The sequence below is a fragment of the Ornithorhynchus anatinus genome, chromosome 11 (assembly GCF_004115215.2).
Source record: "Ornithorhynchus anatinus isolate Pmale09 chromosome 11, mOrnAna1.pri.v4, whole genome shotgun sequence".
NCBI classification, from domain to species: domain Eukaryota; kingdom Metazoa; phylum Chordata; class Mammalia; order Monotremata; family Ornithorhynchidae; genus Ornithorhynchus; species Ornithorhynchus anatinus.
Genome location: NC_041738.1, coordinates 39,038,768 through 39,059,372, shown reverse-complemented (window position 1 = coordinate 39,059,372; position 20,605 = coordinate 39,038,768). Strand labels below are relative to the sequence as shown.

General features: G+C 43.9%; 1 long non-coding RNA gene across 1 annotated transcript in view; it reads left to right on the top strand.

Annotated features, from left to right (window-relative positions):
• Window positions 1-20,605, top strand: part of LOC120638702 — a 303,340-nt gene that overhangs the window by 16,020 nt on the left and 266,715 nt on the right. The window contains exon 2 of the long non-coding RNA XR_005660588.1: window positions 18,091-18,312. This is a non-coding gene — a long non-coding RNA (uncharacterized LOC120638702). The remainder of the gene's footprint in view (window positions 1-18,090; window positions 18,313-20,605) is intronic.

Sequence of the window (20,605 nt, the reverse complement as noted above, 5' to 3'; positions counted from 1 at the left end):
GTCCTATCTCCCTACTACCCTTCCTTTCCAAAATCTTAGAACGAGTCGTCTACAATCGATGCCTAGAATTCCTTAACTCCCATTCTCTCCTAGACCCCCTCCAATCTGGCTTCCGTCCCCTCCACTCTACCGAGACTGCTCTCTCTAAGGTCACCCATGACCTCCTTCTTGCCAAATCCAATGGCTCCTACTCCATTCTGATCCTCCTTGACCTCTCTGCTGCCTTTGACACTGTCGACCATCCCCTCCTCCTCCGTACCTTATCTCACCTTGGCTTCACGGACTCTGTCCTCTCCTGGTTCTCCTCTTACCTCTCTGGCCGATCATTCTCGGTCTCCTACGCTGGAGCCTCCTCCCCCTCCCATCCTTTAACTGTTGGAGTTCCTCAAGGGTCAGTTCTTGGCCCTCTTCTGTTCTCCATTTACACTCACTCCCTCGGTGAACTCATTCGCTCTCACGGCTTTGACTACCATCTCTACGCAGATGACACGCAGATCTACATCTCCGCCCCTGTCCTCTCCCCCTCCCTTCAGGCTCGCATCTCCTCCTGCCTCCGGGACGTCTCCACCTGGATGTCTGCCCGCCACCTAAAACTCAACATGAGCAAGACTGAGCTCCTCATCTTCCCTCCCAAGCCCGGTCCGCTCCCAGACTTCTCCATCACCGTGGATGGCACGACCATCCTTCCCGTCCCGCAGGCCCGCAATCTCGGTGTCATCCTTGACTCGTCCCTCTCGTTCACCCCACACATCCTATCCGTTACCAAGACCTGCCGGTTTCACCTCTACAATATCGCCAAGATCCGCCCTTTCCTCTCCACCCAAACGGCTACCTTACTATTACGGGCTCTCGTTATATCCCGGCTAGACTACTGTGTCAGCCTTCTCTCTGACCTCCCTTCCTCCTCTCTCGCCCCGCTCCGGTCTATTCTTCACTCCGCTGCCCGGCTCATCTTCCTGCAGAAACGATCTGGGCGTGTCACTCCCCTTCTTAAACAACTCCAGTGGTTGCCTATCGACCTCCGCTCCAAACAAAAACTCCTCACTCTAGGCTTCAAGGCTCTCCATCACCTTGCCCCTTCCTACCTCTCCTCCCTTCTCTCTTTCTACCGCCCACCCCGCACGCTCCGCTCCTCTGCCGCCCACCTCCTCGCCGTCCCTCGGTCTCGCCTATCCCGCCGTCGACCCCTGGGTCACGTCCTTCCGCGGTCCTGGAACGCCCTCCCTCCTCACCTCCGCCAAACTGATTCTCTTTCCCTCTTCAAAACCTTACTTAAAAATCACCTCCTCCAAGAGGCCTTCCCAGACTGAGCTCCTCTTCCCCCTCTACTCCCTCTGCCATCCCCCCTTTACCTCTCCGCAGCTAAAGCCTCATTTTCCCCTTTTCCCTCTGCTCCTCCACCTCTCCCTTCCCATCCCCACAGCACTGTACCCGTCCGCTCAACTGTATATATTTTCGTTACCCTATTTATTTTGTTAATGAATTGTACATCGCCTTGATTCTATTTAGTTGCCATTGTTTTTACGAGATGTTCTTCCCCTTGACGCTGTTTAGTGCCATTGTTCTTGTCTGTCCGTCTCCCCCGATTAGACTGTAAGCCCGTCAAACGGCAGGGACTGTCTCTATCTGTTGCCGACTTGTTCATCCCAAGCGCTTAGTACAGTGCTCTGCACATAGTAAGCGCTCAATAAATACTATTGAATGAATGAATGAATGGTAATGTGATGACAATTTTATTTTTTGCTTCTCCTATAAAGACTAGCGCTGTGAGCCACAGTTTCAAACTACTTGTTTTTTGGCCTTGATGTTGATAAGAGGGAGTCTAAAATACACGACCTTAATGGGCAAACTGACACATTGCTGTTGGTAAAGAGATTTACATATTACCAATCCAATTCTACAGGCAAAAGTCACAGAGAGGGTGGAGAAAGAAATTCGAACTTGCAAAATTAGTTTATCTTAACTGTTCAATCCCACCCAGCATATCCTTGAAAACAGGTACTGCCCACACTTTGTAAAAACAGGTTCATTTTGGTTGAAAAAAGAAAATCCTTTGGGGGAATCTCCCTCTCTCCCTTTCTCCTCCCCCTCTCCCTTCCCCTCCCCTCAGCACTGTGCTCATTTGCTCATTTGTATATGTTTTTATTACCCTATTTATTTTGTTAACGAGATGTACATCCCCTTGATTCTATTTATTGCTATTGTTTTTGTCTGTCTCCCCCGATTAGACTATAAGTCATAAATGGGCAGGGATTGTCTTTATCTGTTGCCAAATTGTACATTCCAAGCACTTAGTACAGTGCTCTGCACATAGTAAGCACTCAATAAATACTATTGAATGAATGAATGAATAAATGAATAGAATCCCATAAAACACTAATAGAGCAGTGAACAGTATTCTTGCAGGTAATACACAGAATTTTCATTTTTACAGTGAGGTATACAGCCAACCCAGGCCCATCCCTGGGTATAGATAATAGTGATGATGGTATTTGTTAAGCACTTACTATGTGCCAAGCACTGTTCTAAGCGCTGAGCACTGAGATCCCATACTTCCCTCTCCCACCGCCACCAGAGCCACCCCAGCATAGGGGAAGGGCAGGGTGGGGGCAGCAGCAGAAAAGGTGTTGTGGGGGGCATTATTTACCTGCAAGAATACTGTTCACTGCTCTCTTGTTCAATGTACTATGGGATTTCCCCAAATGGAATTTCTTTATTCAGCCTAAATGAACCCATTTTTATAAAGTGTGGGCAATTCCTGTTTTCAAGGGCATGCTTGGTGGGATTGGACAATTCCTCCTATTCTTGCTCTTACTCCTAACTGTCCCTTCTCTATTCTGCCCCAGTTTTGTGGCCCTGATGGATGGGCACCAATGGGGACAGAAGTGCTAATGAGCTGGAGGCCAGGGCAAAGTGAGAGATAGGCGAAAGACAGGGAGAGGGCAAGCATGGGGTGGGTATGTGAGCTGGGGAGTGAGGACAAGGAGAGAGTTAGGAAAACAATGTGATCTAGTGAAAAGGACACGGTGCTCGAAGTCAGAGGACCTAGATTCTAATCCCGGCTAGACCACTTGCTTGCTGTGTGACCTTGGACAAGTCGCTTAACTTCTCTGTGCCTGAGTTTTCTCATCAGTCAAATGGGAATGAAATGCCACTTCTCCCTCTGTGAGCCCCATCTGGGACAGGGACTGTGTCCTATATGCTCATCTTATATCTACCTTAACTGTAACAGGGCTTGACACATAGTATGCCCTTAACTAAAATCAAAATTATCATTATTGCTAAAAGGATTACATAGTATTTACCTTATGCACCTGGTGTAATTATTATTATTGTTGTTATTATAGTACTTGTTAAATGCTTACTCTTTACCAAGCACTGTTCTAAACTCTGGGGTAGATACAAGGTAGTCAGGTTGAACGCAGTTCCTATCCCATATAGGGCTCACACTCTTAACCCTTATTTTACATATGGGGTAACTGAGGCCCAGAGAAGTGAAGTGACTTGCCCAAGTTCATACAGCAGACAAAATGTGACAGAGCTGGAATTAGAACCCATGACCTTTGGACTCTTAGGCCCATGCTCTACTCACTAAAAGGCACACTGCTTCTCAGTAATCAGTCCCAAATTAGTCCCGATGTTGTAACACTGTGATAAGGTAAAAAAATTCAGACATAGGTGTGCCGCTTCATAGTAACTCAGGTAGTTCTAAAGTGACTGCTGCCTGCATTTCACTACTGTGTTCGTGTCATAAAGCCTGTATATTAGCTGATCCTTCTGCATTTGTTGCTGTCCTGAAACCTACTGCCTGTCATCCACTATCAGAACTGTATTGGGGAGCACAAAAAGAACTTTACAGCATTGATTAGGCATCTTAATTAAAAGGCCAGAAAGGGTATTTATCATATCCTGGCCTGCTATTATTATTATAACTACGACTATTGTATCCATAGATGTTAATTCCATGGTGGCCATTGTCTCCCATCACCTCTGAGCCTTGCTCATCCCAAGTGTCTCCCAAGACCTGAACAGGGCTGAAAAGACCAGAAATTGGGACTTTCTGACCTGCTAGTTCTTTGTAATTCGCCAGCCCCTCCCAAGGCCTACTCTGTTGTTCCCTCTCCCTTTTCACTTCCGCACTCAAAATGAAATGTTAGTACCTCTGATTGTGTCCTGAATTTATATCATAGCTCTGTAAGAAACGAGCTCAATGTCAATTATACGCAAAGAACCTTATTCAAGTGGCAAATAATAGGTAGATCGCGTACCTCTTGGGAAACGGTAATGCTCCTCTAAAGGTACACCAGACATTAAAAGGTTCCCTATGGGAGTTTGAAAGCCTGTGCTCAGAACTATAAACAAAAATCAGAGCAGCCCCAGAGGCTGTTAGACAATGTGCTGGGCCTAAAAGAAACTGAGTATGTTCTTCCTCTCCTTCCTGTTTCCCTTGTTTTCGGTTGTTCTTGGACACTGTTTTGGGGAGAAAATTCAAGGTATATTGGCAGAGCCTGGGACTTGTGTTCTAACATGAAGAGCAGAAGAAAGATGAGCAAGTGGCTGGAAAATGGGGATTGGGCCAATATAGGTTCATTTTGGCCAGTGACACGTTTGTGGGTTTAATGCCTTTTAAAATGATTTACAAGCAGCCTTAGGGGGTGTCTTAATGGCCTGAAAAATGCATTTTTCACTAAAGTGGAAGCAAATTAGTCCATACTTGCTGGTTGGATCAGAATCAGCCTCATCCATCATCTCAACACCCACATGTTGCAGTTAGGTCTACTTTCTCTCATAAGCACTGAGTACAGCGCTCCTCACAGAGTTAGTGCTTAGTAAATACCATCGATCGATTGATGAGGTACAGTGGGTGTTACCCCATCTCCCGATGGCCAAGCTAAAGCTCAACGGGATGCAAGATGGTCGTGCCGGAAATAAATACATACCTAGTCATTTGCTTTTCTGCCAATGTTCTCCGCATTTTTCTCTCAACTTTTTAATTTCATGGTGACTTTTAATATGACATATAAAGATATTATTTTTTTTCCTTTTTAAACATACCATGCAGATATAATTGCTCTTAGAGGAAATCAGAGTGATGTGAATCCTCATAAACTCCCTGACATAAGATAAGGTGCCTAATTTTCGGTGTTGAGCCACAGTCAAGAGAAGCAGCATGGTCAACTGGACAGAATATGGACCTGGGTGTCAAAGAACTTGGGTTCTAATCCCAGCTCTGCCATTTGCCTGAGGCATGACCATGAGCAAGTCATTCACTTCTCTGTGCCTCAGTTACCTCATTTGTAAAACAGGAATTGAATACCTGTCCTCCCTTAGATTGTGAGCCACGGGTAGGATGGGGACTGTGTCCAATCTGCTTATTTTATAACAACTCTAGAACTTAGTATGATGCTTAGCACATAATAAGTCCTTAACATTTACCATAATAATAATGATTATAATAATAATAATGATCATTTATTATTATTATTGGTCCATTATTCAGTCTCTCTGACTTTGGTCATCTCTAGGTATTCCAGGAATTTGCTCAATTTTCCCATTTTTCCACTGCCTTGCAGTGAGACAGAACTCAACCCACAGCTGGGAAGCTCAGTGGATTGCTTATGGTTTTCTTAATCCAATGAGCTCATGAACATTAGGACCTGGGTTGTAATCCTGGCTCTGCCATCTTTCTACTATGTGACATGGAGCTAGTCACTTAACTTCACTGTGCCTTAGCTCCTCATCTGTAAAATGAGGATTAAAAATGTGAGCTCCATGTGGGACATAGGCTGTGTCCAACCTGATTATCTTGTATCTTCCCCAGCACCTTTTACAGTGGGAGAGTCTCGTCATCAGCCTCTTTCTCATTAGTTTGTCCAGTGAAATCCTAGGAATCCATTTTCTCTGGGTCTTTTGCCCATGTGTCCCCTCCCTCCCTCCCCCAACCGCTCCCTCTCAAACCCCTAGTAGCCAGGGGCCTCTTTACTCAGAACTTCAGCTTTTCAAGGTAAATATGCCAGGTAAGTCCGATTTCAGCAATTCACACACCTCTGAGCCCCTCAACTCCAAAGAGCAGCATTAAAGAGGAGAATCAGCAGGCTGCTAAAAGAAATCAAAGTAGATCAGCAAAACATCTTGAAAGGGGGTAGGGAGAGTGAACCATATATGCTAACAGCCTTCACTTTCCAGTAAGCAACGTGACTAGCGACAGAAATAAACACTAATGGAAAGAGTGTGTATCAGACTAATTGTCTAATTGCAGGTTGCTTTCTGCGCAGTGCACACTGATTGAAGTAATGTAGCATCAGGAAGTAGTTCAGTGGTTTCCTGTACATGCACGCATGCAGTCTATATTCACTTGAGCTCTGGCAGTCAAAGGACTAAGTATGCTGGGTTCATGAGTCAAATCACCACTATTCCTAATTGCCCTGTGTTCAGACATTTTCCTAGAGGAGTAGGGGAGCCCTGGAAGATCAACAGAGAAGGCTAGCCTCCACACAAATGAACTAGAGGGCACTGTGAGGGGAAGGAGTGGAGGAAAAAAAAGGCCAGGAAGACAGAAGCGGCCCATATCCCAGGCGTCATTTTGATAGTCCAAACTGCCTTTAATCATCGCGCAGAGGGTTAACTGAGAAGCCGGGTCAGCAATACCTTCTTGCTGACTGATTGTTCTAACTTTCTAGCAATTAATGAACCTGATGGGCTTCTCGCCCCACCCCTCTGCTGACACCAGGCCCTAAGAGACCTGTCCATCGAAAGCCTGATGGGAAAGAGAAATGAATACAGTTAATTTCCTTCAGTTGGCTGGTGGGGGGAGTGTTGGGGGTTGGGGAAGAAACCTCAGAGGACCAAGTCTTGCTGCAGTATGATATAGGTTTAGTTCTCTTGTGAGCAGCTCTAGCATGACATCCTTTTACATTTTTTGGCTTGCTCGCTCCTGTTTTCACAAACCTTGGCAAAAAGCATTCACAACATCCTTCTCAGATTCTCTGTCATCTTTGTATCTGAGTGTGATCTCCTCTCAGTTGTGCTTTTATTCATCAGTCCTGTTTTCTCAAGGTGAAAAATCACATCCTCTAAAAGGGTTTGACTTTCCTCTTCAGATGGCATTCTTACCATACTTACTCAAATATTCCTTGTTCTTGCCACCCTACTTCTTCAAGATGTAGCTGGAGTGGAGACCAGTGGAGGAGTTATTTTGGATCTGAATATTCAAAACTAATGATCTAAAAGTCTAGGTTTGGCAGGTAAATGGGGGGTGACCATTATATAAGTAAATATAGCATTTATTATTTTTCCACTCTGGAACACAATGAATTAATAAATCCAGAGGCATTCTGATGATTTCTTCTAGTCATCTGCATTTTATTATTTGCTTCCAACTCACTTTTTTTTCTTTCATCATTTTGGCCAATTGGTTCATATGGCCAGTGCTGGGGTTGAGATTATTAACTCATAATGATTGATGCATTTGCTACCAGAATTCACCTCTGTGCAGAGAAATACCTCAGAGGAATACCTGTTTTTATCCTCTCCTGTTTGTGGCTAAACTGACAAAATCATAATGAAATTGGGCCAACTTCTATACTGCTGTTACTGATTGACTTAAATTCAATGAAAATTTCATTTGGGAGAAGTATCAAATGAAGCAGTTCCAGTGATTTTTATTTCCAAAAAAGATTGATGTTGGTTTGAGTGAATGCTGTCAGTTATTGGGTATAGTATACCAAAGAGCCTTCCATCTTCAGAGTCAGGCCCTGATGGAAGCATCTCTCTCAGTCGGAGTAACATTAAACATTGTGATATGTGAATTCAAAACCAGAAGTAGCTTGAAAGGAAGTGGTAAATTCTTCATAATGCCAGGGGGTATTTAACAAGAAACTATCAAAATCTGCTGTATTTTAAGTGGAGAAAGCTTGGAGTCTGTGGCGTGGATCTTAAAATACTAGAAGCCCAAGTATTTCTTATTGTATTTAACATTATCCATATTATTTTATATACAAATATGAAACATCAATCCATGATATTTATTAAGCACTTACTATGTGCAGAGAACACTGTACTAAGTGCTTGGGAAAGTACAGTACAACAGAATTGGCGGACATGTTCCCTGCCCATAACAAGCTTCCAGTCTAGAGGGGGAGAAAGACAATAACATAAAAACATAAGTGATTTATAATATACAATTCATCTCTGACCTGGCAAGTTTGAGAAGCATGCAAGAGCAACAGCTGCAGTAACAAACAGCTTCAGGCTTTAGACAGGCCCGGGATATGCTATGCAATGCAGGTGGGGAAGAAGTCATCAAGAAACACTCAGAAAACCTAAGCATCTCCCTTAAGCAAGGAGATAAGGTTTCCAAGGGTAGGGAGGAAAAAAAAGCTCCATGGTAAAAGTAGAGGGTCTGTCAGGGAGCAGGCCTAGAGGAGGACAAGAGGTGGCTCATGGGGGTGGGGAGTGGGTGCCAGGCCTGGGTCCTGGGGGTGCTGGACTGGAGAACTTACACCACCCGGAATACCACAGACACCCACTCTGAAAATTCACAGGGCACTTGGAAGGGAGTGGGACTGTACCCCTCAATCTTAAAAGACTTTACAAACATTAATTCCCATACTATAGTTGACCTTCATTTTCAAAGATGTTATCAGGGATCGTGAGCTGTTATTTCTGAATGTGAGCATGACTGAAGATCGTTGCATAACTATCATTTTCTTCCTCACTGAACACATAAGCAAAGTAGTTCCTTTGCACTGATGTGTTTGTCTCCATACACACTGTTCCTGGCTTTTGAGCCTTTGTCTTTGTATCTGGACTTTAGTGAGGCTTCTGATCAAGGAAACAAGTTCCCTCCCAAAGGCTGTTCTCCAGACTGGTCTGCCTGCTCAGGTGGCCTACTTTGCAAACTGTAAATTGTCAGTCATCAAACAGAGATAGGTACTGAGAGAGAACTGTGTGCAGAACACTATACTAAGCACTTGGTAAACTACAATACAACAGAGTTAGTAGACGTGAATACCGATCTTTAAGGAGCTCAGAGCTTAAGTAGTTTCTACCCTCACTCTGCCAGTGGTGAACTCTCATTTCCAGAAAATAGGGGGAGATTTCTCATTTTCCCACCCATGGATAATACTAATTGGAGTATTTTTTTTAAGTGTTTACTATGTGCTAAGTACTGAACTAAGTGCTGGGATAGATAAAAGATAACCAGATGAGGAAAGTGAGGCTCAGAGAAATTGTGACTTGCTCCAATTCACACAACTGGCAAGTGCTAGAGCTGGGATTAAAACCCAAGTCCTCTGAATCCAAAACCCATGCTCTTTCCATTAAGCCACACTGCTTTTTGCTAGCTTAGAGCCATTTCTTACTGTATTCATTAATTATAAATTTTAGAAAAGCTGTTAAGTAGTTATGTATAAAAATTCATTTATTAAATTATGAAACTAGTACAATGCCTTTCCCTCCTTCAGAAAAGGAATGAATTGATAATGTCGTAGGAGATCGATGGCAATAATTCCATCACAGCACATCTTTCTCTCCAGATTTTTGATTTAGCTAGTGTTCTATATTGAGCTACACTCACTCCTTTTCTTCCATCAATCATATTTTACAAAGCAGGTTTCCGTCTTGAAATACACCGGTTCCACTCCTGAAGTGAGCTGATTTCTGGGCCTCCTCAGTCAGAAGAAATCCCAATGCATCACTTACTGTGTTGCCATATGCTCATATATGACTCATAGGGCACAGACTGCAAACAAAAAATGTATAGGTGATTTGCTGATGTAAGGTTTTTAGGGTTTTTTTTTTCTGAAATGTTGTCCCAGACCCTTCCCCCTCCCACAGAAAAATGTACTCCTATAAACTAGAGTCCATGGGGACTAAAGAAAAGTCTTCCACTTTCAGAAAGATATACCAGCCTATCCTACCCTTCCCAGTCATTTTTTGGAAGATTTGGAAGCTGAACATGAGCTAAGGGCTAATCATTCTTCCATCCCATATGAGAAGGACAAAAATGAGATAAGTAATGTGAGGCTGCTTTGGGAAATAAAAGAGCTATATGAAGTCAAGTTATAATTGTTTGTTCTCTCTTCCCTTCCCCCTGGTTGTAGGTTCCTTGAGAGCAGGGATGATAGCTACTAATCATACTCCCCCAAGTGCTTAGTACAGTGCTCTGACAAAGTATGTCCTCAATAAATGCTATTGATTGATTGAATTGCAGGTCTATCAGCCAGAAAAGGATCATCCTTAGCCAGATCTACACAGGCAAGCAGAAGATTAACAATTTTCCAATGACTTTTGCTTGTCGGTCGAGTGCATTCAGGCTGATGGTGGCCATTCAAATTGAGTCTCAAATCATGGTGTTTTCCCACTAGGTAGCTGCGTGCTTGGAGCCTAGAACAGAAAGAGTCAGCTCTTTTATCCAAACCTTCACTCTGAGGACACCGGTTCATATCTGGGCAGTGGTCTGTTGAAAAATTGACTCCGAAGAGGATCTGTTCTTATGGAGCCCAGAGAGATACGTGTGGGAGGGAAGGAAGTGAGGAGGAGGAGAAAGGGTGGGAAATTTGAACCTCCTCCTATCAAGTGAGGGATGATTTTTCTCTGGGCTGTTTAGCAATGTGTCTCTAAAGCATAATAATATGAAAATTATCTACACTTCCTTCTCCAAATATAAGTCCTTTACATTATTTGAATAAACCAAAAGTGTCTGCACAGCACTCACGCACAGGTTTTGCAACTGAATTTAGCAAAGAGATTACCGAAGGATTCCATATGTGTCCCCGTGCTTCAGCATTGGTCAGTAACTTTCGTGTGCCACATTTGATTACTCAGGCAGGTTGGGCTACTTGTAAGCAGACTTTGGCTGCCGTGTGGAAATTACCCATTAGTCCTTGCTCCCGAAGGGGCGGCCAGAACCTAAAAGTGATTTTGCAGGGGCAGGGCCTGGACCAGCTGCTGAGAGCAGGGAACTAGGGGACTGTATCTGGCCAGGGAGCCATGTGAGCTGGGCTCTCCAGGAGAAGGCCATTTCACCCTGATGAGGGGTGGAAAGAGCTGGGGGAGATACAGACCTTTCCTGAAGGAGCAGAGGAGCCAACGGAAGCTGGAAAGATGGAGGGTCAGAGGAACTGAGGATCCTTTACTTGTTTTGGGGACAGTGAGGAAAGGAAAGGCCCTGAGGGAGTGGTTTCCCCTGATATGGAGTTGGAAGGGAAACTGGGGTCTTCAACTCCTGTGAGTTTCCGAGCCTCAACCTGATCGACCCACTTCTCTTTTTCCCCACCTTCTGTGGTCTCATTCCTACCCTCAGTACCTCTTAACTCTGCCGGGGGCAACTGAGGAAAATCATTTTTTCCTGATCATCCATGTCAAACATCAACAACCTGTCCTGGATGCTTCTGGGTGTAGAGCTCTGTACGGGACCCCTCTTCTTGGCCAGGGATCAGGGGAAGTTTCTCTGGGTTAAAGGGGAAAAGCACAGTCTCCTGGGGACATGGCCGAACTGTACTTTCCAAGCGCTTAGTACAGTGCGCTGCACACAGTAAGCGCTCAATAAATATGATTGAATGGAATGAATGAAAGAATGAATCCCACATTGCCAAACCCTTGGATCAAGAATCAACTATGTTTGGCAGCCCTGGGGACAGACCAGGGCTTGCTAAGGAAAATCTAACTCATGCCAGTGGGTCAGGCCCCAACACCTGCAATTACGTGGATATTTCAGGCAAATGCAGATCACTATCAACTTATCCAAATGAGTGTTAGTGTAGACATAACCTATCTATTCAGTATTTTAATAGATCAACTTAATGAGTTGAATTAATTTGAATTTGTTATACACTTCAGTGACATTTGAATCATCCAATGAGCAGTTCAGCACTCCCATTCATTTTTGATTTGTCAATCAATCCTGTATTTATTAAGCGCCCCAGAGTGGGACAGGAAAGGTGTAGATCATTCAATTTGTCGCAGTACATATTCTCAGCATTGTGATAAGACAAGGGACACCATATTTTGTCAACTTGCAGATCTGTGATCGATCAGCAAATAGATAGCCCTTCCTGTATTATGCATTAAATGGTGTTTTTTAGCTGTATATTGACAGTTGATATCTACTGACCATTGGTCCTGATAGTGTTACAAAGGTCAGGTCAAGTCAGGTCAAAGGCTCTAGGGAAACCTCTGGCTTTAGGATCGGTTCTCTTCAGTGAAGGGAAATGGAGGGTCAATAACAGCGGCACCTGTGTGATTCCCAGGTTTTTTATTTCTTTTCCCCTCTGGCTGTGCCTTGACTCAACCTCACCGCAATCTTGTCCTGTCTTGCTTGGACACTGATTGCATCCCCAAAACTTAACCTTTGAACTCCCTGGGGTTACACCGAAGGCAGAGATCATTCAGCATTTAAAGATCAAGCGACCACAAGCTCCTATACTCTCGGCTCTCGCAGCTCATCACAGGCCAGAAAGTGAATGCTAAAAACACAAGCTGGATTTCAGCAAGCAAAATGCAATAAATCTGGGGCAAACAAACCAGACGTTCCCAAGGAGAAGTGTGGAGCTGTGCCTATCTTTAACACTTCCCCAGGGGGCCCGGTCCTCCCGCTTGTGCATATGCAAACCAATCTTGGCAAGCAGAAGTTTAATTAAAAGCCTCTTTGAACGCCTCTCTAGCTGGGGTGGGCTTCAGTCACCATGAGGGGCCCTATAAAGTAGATTTGAAAACATAAAACGAGGAAGGTTTTGTTATTTGTAAATGTCATCTGGTTTCTGTCTCACTTACTGCCTTAGTGGGGGGGTGGGGGGAGGTGAGTGAATGTGTTTTTGATGCAGTTGCCCATTGTCTACCTGGAATATGCAAATTGTATTCAAATTTGGCTCCAGTGTACCGGCTGCTTGCATATAGCCCACAGCTCCCCTCAAGCAAGTGACTAATGGGAACATGTGTTCTTTCTATTTTTATAAGACAGGGAGAACAAGGGGAAAGGAGGACTGAGCTTGTGGGGTTTCAAGTCTCTTTTTTCCTGGGATGTTTTGCTGTCTGTAATGACAGTAATACCCAGTGGCAGATACATGGCAGCAACCCTGACCTGCCTCCCTGCTCTGGTCCTTCTAGGCCCTGAGCTGTGCAAATGACCCTGGCTGTGATTTGCATCCAAACCAAAATGTAGGGGCTCTGGGGGGTTGTCTTTAATCAAGGCACCGGGGAACCTCGCCACTCCTGGGAGGCCTCTCTCCACACTTGACCCCCTTGTTCTCTGGTGGCTGCCAAATATCAAAGAGGCTTTCCGGAACCCAGTTGTTCGTTGAGCTTGAATTGAGTGAATGTTCTTTAAATCAGCTTTGTATGACGCTGTATGAGGATAAAGATGAGGTACGGGGAAGTTAATAATAATGGATTTTTAAAAAATTAAATGAATCCCTGCAATACCTTCTTGAAGTAGGAAGTCAGATAATATTAGCCTCAATATAGAGAGGGAAAGCTGAGGCCCATTGAGGTGCAGCAAGACATCTTAAATTACTCAGCTGGGAAGGGAGCATTGGTCCAATGCTCTGTCTTAGGAAACCCCTTAGCCTGGGGTAAGGAACAGTGCAGGCAGAAGAGGCCTGAGAGACAAAGGCACCCACTAGTCAGGAATCATAAGGCCATGGGGCCCCAGGAGTTTTTCACTATGCCAGGAATGATGATGATAATTATGCTATTTAAATGCCTATTATGTGCCAAACACTATACTCAGCATTAAGGTACATAGGAGATAAACCTGTCAGATGCAGTCCCTTTCTCATATGGGGCTCACAGTCCTACGAGGAAAGGAGAACAGATGTTTAATCTGAATTTTACAGATGAGGAAATGGAGACCCTGAGAAGTTAGGTGACTTGGTAAAGCTCACACAGCTGTCAGGTGGCAGGGACAGAATTAGAACCTAGGTTCTCTGACTCCCAGGCCCATGCTCTTTCCAAAGAGGCCTTACCTCGCCCCACCCTATGATTTGGAAAAGAATCGAATCAACACAGCCAGAGTGGAAGAAATTTGAAACTGTCCTTTTTTCCTTGAGAGGAGCCTCAAATGATTATTTTCACTCAAAAAATTGTTTGAGGCCAGAATTCTCCAGATGGACTATAAGGGACCAGTTAACCAAATTAATTTCTAACTTTCTGCTTCAATCTATACTGTGTACAACACTCGCTGTGGGCTCACCAAGCAGGAAGTGACACGGGGTGATCATTTAGTCCATCCCTATGACTTCAGAAAGGACCTCATAAATTTAGACAAATGGGATTTCATTCTGTTCTTAGAAGACTGCCAGAAAGACGATACTCTCCTTAGAAATCCAATCCCAACATAAGTACTGTCTAAACTCCCCGACTGGGCTGTGTACATCTGCTGCCTTTACTAGTCTCCTCCATTGCCCTCCTTGTTCCTTGGTAGTTTGGTTTGGGCTCTCTTAGTATCAGTGACTTCTCTTTTCAACTTGCCAAATCTAACGGAGTCTACTCTATCCTAATTCCCCTAAACCTCTCAGCTGTCTTCAAGTGTGGACCTTTCCTTCCTCCTGAAAACACTATCTAACCTTGGATTTTAGTGACACAGTTCTCTCCCAGTTCTCCTCTTACTTTTTTGGTCAATCTTTCATCTTTTGCCAGCATTTCCTCTGCCACCCTCCTCTTAATTCTGGGGGTCCCTTAAGGCTCTCTTTTATGTCCTCTTCTCATCTCATACTCCTTTGAGGAGCTGATCTAGTCCCATGACTTCAGCTACCACCTCTCTGTGGATACCTCCCCAAACTATATCTTCCCCTGTACTTCCCTTCCTCTTTCAACCCCCTCATTCAATCTGTCACCAAGTATTGATAGGTTTTCCTCCACATTTCCATGACCTGCCCTTTCATTTCAACCCAAATGGCCACTCTTCTAGTCTAGGCATTTGTCACATCCTGGCTTATCTACTGCATCAACCTCTTCACTAGCTTGTTCCCTAATAATTGTGGCAATTTGTTATTAAGTGTCTACTATGTGCTAAGCACTATACTAGTGTCTGGGTAGATAGAAAATAATTGGGTAGGACCCATTTCCTACCCCACATAGGGCTCGAAGCCTAAGTAAGAGGGGCACAGACAAATCTTCATTTTACAGATGAGGAAACTGAGGCCCAGAAAAGTTAAGTGGCTTTCCCAAAGTCACACAGCGGGCAAGTGACAGGGTCCAGATCAGAACTTTGGTCCTATGAGTTCCAAAGCTTTGCTTTTTCCACTAGGCCATGCAACTCTGCATTCTGTGTTTTACTTAGCAGCCCAGATCATTTTTCAAAAACCTCATTCTGTACACATCTCCCCATTTCCCCAAAGACCTCAAATGGTTACCCATTCGTCCCCACCTTAAGTAGAAAATCCTGAGCATTGGCTTTAAAGCGTTCAATCAACTTCCTCCTTATGTATCCACTATCTTCTCCCACTAAACCTCAGCTCACACTTTGTTCCTCTCAAGCTAGCTTCCTCACTGCACTTCATTCTCTTCTTTTCTGCTTCCAACTTCTTGCTTTCATCCTCAACCCTGCCTGAAACTTTCTCCCTTCTTAAAGTTCTCAGGACCACTCTTCCACCATGTCCTCCAGGAGACCCTCCCTGATACATTTCAAATCTCCCCTTATAGCACTCCCCCTACTTCCTGATCAGCACTTCTGCATCACTTAAGTATGTACAACCCTCCTTGGCCTTTTGTATGCACCTTACCTATCCAATTGCTTAAGCATTAACTCATGTACATCTACCCTTTTCATCCTTCCTCTTCTCTGTAATGTATTTTAACATCTGTCTTTCCCTCTAGATTGTAAGGTCCCTAAAGGCAAGAATCAGTTACATTGTAGTCTCCCAAGAACTCAGAGTGCCACGATAGGCTGTTTACATTCAATTTAATTCAGGAGGATAACCCGACAGAATTATTTAGGGACCCTCCTTTCCTCTCTAAAATTTCTGGCCTAAAATTTCTGAAAAAATACCTCAGTTCTGTATTTTACACGTGTAGACACTATCTCATGTACCTTTTATTGCATTCCTAACAAAATGCAGATGTGTCCCCCAAAAGAGATATATAAGGAGAAGTTGGTTCTCTGAAATGAGAAAGGAGAGATATTTGCAAGGTAATACAAAATCTCTGAGGAGATGGGTTTGCAAAAATGTTTGCCAATGGTTTTTAGGTCCTTATCAATCAATCATTGGTGTTCCTGAATGCATACTGTGTGTTGAACACTGTATTAAACACTTCCAAGAGTACAGTATAGTTGGTTGACATGATCCCTGCACACAAGGTTTTACAATCCAGTTTTAACCTTGCTCCAATTTTCAGAAAACTTAAGTGATGATTAAGCCTCTTTTATGGTTTTTAATTCTTATTATGTGTCAAACCCTGTTCTAAATGCTGGGATAGATATAAAGTAATCAGGTCAGACACAGTGCCATTCCACATAGGGCTCACTGTCTAAATAGAAAGAACAACAGTTGTTAAATGCCCATTTTTATAGTTGGGGAAACTGAAGCAGAGAGAAGTGAAGTGACTTGCCCAAGGTCACAGAGGAGGCAAGTGGCAGAGCTGGGATTAGAACCCAGATCGTCTAATTTCTAGGCCTATGCTCTTTACCCTGGGCCACACAGCTTCCCAACCTCTTCTAATATGTACTTCAGTTCCTTAGTGTCTGGTGAGCAGTGAATCCCAGTTGATGCAGTCTCACAAGTTCAAATTGCTAGTGTATTTGTTTTGAGGGAAACCAGTTGCATCCCAAATTAGTTGGTTCGCTATGACTCACTAATATTTTTTTTTTGGTTGCAGGAGTAGTATGAAAATTGCTTCTAATGGAAGTGACCTCACATTGGTTCTGACCTTATATTTCCGTCCTAATACCACTCCTCTGAGCTCTCAAACTTTGTCATCTTCCTGTTCTACTTCATCTCGGACTGTTATCGCTGCCAGTTGGATAAATGCATCTGTGTGTATGGGAGCCTGACACAGCAGGCCCGGTTGTTTATCAGATAGGGAGCATTACTGAGGTGTTTCCTTCTGCTATTAATAAGATTGTCAGCACTCCTTCCTGTTCTGAATAAGTGGAGGAGAGCGATTAAGACTGCCAGAATGGGGAGCTCACTCTTCTTAATTAGCACTAATGCAGTGAAGGTTGTTTTCTTGCCCTGGCAGAGAGGAATAGTAATTAATATGGTGGGGAGACAGACGGAGAGTTCAAGGCCAGCATGTGTGCCCCTGACCTTAAGGTCACTTGAGAAGGGGGGCTGTGGGCCCGGGGTGCTTACATCTACTGGCCAAAGAAGACAATAGCCCAGTTCCCACAGGGCCTTACAAAGCCCCGGCTGTACTTCTCAAATCTCATCTCACAACTGCTGCATAACCGATAAATTCTGTCCTTCCTTTTCCTTAAAGTGACTGGCTTTCTTGACCTCCAATTTAGGTGCTTTTTGTGTTATAATGAACGACTTTCTTCACACTTCTAAACGCAGCCTTAGGGGTCTCTTTGCCTCTTGATGCGCATGTCTGACTCCCATTAACGCTAATGGGCGCATAACCAACAGCCAGAGGGGAATAGGCTCCTTAGTGCTTTCATCTTAAAGGGGGCACTTGGTCATAGGCAACTCGGCATCAGAACTATGTTGAGTCCTTCACAGGACCTGGAGACAGGTGCAGGGAGGTGTAGCTTAATTAGGAAAAGGATATTCCTGTCCCTCGGAATGCCGTGGCCCAGAATACGGTGGCCTCTCTGAAACCCACATGCAGGTACCAAATGTATATAGGTTGCCCCTCTCCCAGGGAATACCCACGGTGAGGTGGAGTCAAAGCGTAACTAATGATGGTGAGTGGGCTCTCAGATTCTTTTTCACACATTAGAGGTGACCTTCCAACTCACAACTGACAGTGTCGTGGAAAGTTGCTGCTAATAAGGGAAAATAGCTCTAATTTGCAACACCTAGCCTATTCTTTACAAGGCCTGGGTTGAGATTTCGATCTCACTCTAGATGCTTGGGTTTCTTTTAGGACTATATTTTACTCTCTCTTCCCTTCCTGTTTTAATTAAATGTTGCTTCTTAACTCTTTCAGGTCAGTGCTGGCCCCGTGAGCCCCTGCAGAGGACCACAGCTCGGCTGCTAACACTAGCTCGGTCCTGTAAATTAAACGCAAAGTCCAGCCAGAATGATCAACAGACTGACATCTTGATGCACATAGGAAGAAAAAAGTAACGAGAAGGACTCAACCTTGGAAATGGAGATTTAGTGTAAATAGATGCTGCTGAACTCCGAAGGTGTGTGGAGAAGATTTGAGGTACGTGGTAACCTTTAACCTCATGTTTTCAGATTTGGTGATTAAAAATAGACAGAGTGTGCTCCTGGCAATCTGCCCCTAGGCATCTCCTGACCCCTTTGTATATATTGATAGTGCACACATCCCTTCTCGTCGCATATTCTTTTATGGATATAAACATTTATTTAGCAAGCAACCTTGAGATTCTGATCCGGTTCTTTCCATCAAACATTTTGATGTTCTTCTTCTTGCAGCCCTCCATTTAGGACTTAAAAGAATGGTTTGCATTAATCTGGCTGAATTCTTAACAGATCCACATTAATATAATATACAAAAATTCTGGAAAAGAATTCTTTCTTCCTTTGCCCAGTTATTACATTCTCCCCCTTTTCTGGTTTCTTTGTCTTTTCCCTGCGTGTCAGCTTTCTGGGCTCTATCTCACTGTCTTGCTCTCTCCTTCACCCTCACAGACTCCAGAACACCGTTTAGAGACTGGTTTACTTGTGTCATCACATGGAAAGGTCTCGGGTGACCTCTTCCAACAAACATATGTAGAAAGGGGCCCCCGGTGTGATTAACTGAACTGGCCAGATTGCAGGCATAGTTTTTTCCATTGGATTTAAGCTTGGGCTTTGGCCACATAACCAAGTTTCCTTGGGCCATTTTGCAGTCTACCGCTCACCACTTGGTGCCTAACAGATAATTACCAGTGAATATGGGCAAAGTTAGGTGGTGGGAGTGTGGTTTTCAGGTTTAAGGCCCCTGCAGTCATTCATAATAATAATAATGATGATAACAATTGTATTTATTAAGCACTTACTATGTCCCAAGCACTGTTCTAAGCGCTGGGGTAGATACAAGGTAATCAGCTAGTCCCATGTAGGGTTCACAGTCTTAATCCCCATTTTACAGATGAGGTAACTGAGGCACAGTGAAGTTAGGTGACTTGCCCAAGGTCACACAGGCAAGTGGCAGAGCCCAGATTAGGAGCCGTGATCACCTGACTCCCAGGCCCGTGCTCTATCCAATATGCCCTGCTGCTTCTCCCTTTTGACTGCAAGCTCCTTGTGGGTAGGGAATATATCTAACAGATCTGCCTAACTGTACTCTCCCAAGCGCTTAGTGCAGCATTCTACACACAGTAAGTACTGAATAAATATCAATAAATGCAACTGATTGAGCAAGATACAGAGATTTTACCATTTTAGCTGGAGAACACTGGAATGTCATCCAAGGTTGTATATTGAACCCAGGGAAGTAGGGACAAATAGTAGTCATAGTGAGTTCCAGAGAGGAGATTATTGACTTAATTCAGGAAAGAGGCAAAATCAGCACTACTAAAATTGCAATTCGCTTCTCCCGTCAAAGACACCTCCCTTTCACACACTTTTTGCAAAACCCATTTTCAGTACTGGCCCTTTCCCACATCTCACAGTAGAAAATGGTGGTTGGAGATGTAGGACACTATTATCCTGGAGATTCTTGACTGGATGTTTGTTTCACTGCACTTGTGAATGTGTGCATGAACATACATTGAGGGAAAACCAAGATCTGCCACTCGCAAATTAAGGGCAGGAAACTTTTTTTTTCCCTTACACCTAGAACTAAATGGGCTGGAATTTGCCCTGTTCAATATTCAGAAAGATAGTACTGACTCATGAATTTCATTTAATTCAAATGTATAACCATCCCCCAGAGGAACAAAGCTCAGTTTCAAACTTCAGTAATTGAAAAAAAAATTAGAACACCAACCCAATATGAATGATTTCTAATATCCATTCAGTTCCAGGCACCAAAAATTCTCAGCCAAGTTTCTGAACAAAGTAGTTTTAAAGTAAGGAAGCCAGAAACCTGATAGTCGACCTTCCCAATCCTTGTTTCCAGTCTATTCACCATGGGTTAATGGGTGACAGTGAAAAATCCAGTTCAAGCCCAGAGGTTATTTTAAGGCTTTAACCTGTGAAAGAAGGAGACAGAAAATTAGCTGGTGATTATGTGAACACATGTAAACTCCTAAGCAGCAGCATGGCCTATTGGTTAGAGCCCGGGCCTGGGAGTGAGAAGAACCTGAAATTTAAACCTAGCTCTGCACTTGTCTGCTGTGTGACTTGTGTGCAAGTCACTTCACTTCTCTGTGCCTCAGTTACCTCCTCTGTAAAATAGGGATTAAGACTGTGAGCCCCATGTGCGATGTGGAGTTGTATCCAAACTCATGACCTATCTACCCAAGTGCTTCGTGCAATGCCAAGTACATAAAGTGTTTAACAAATACCATAAAAAGAGTTTGTGGGTTTTTTTTTCTTGAAGAGTTTAG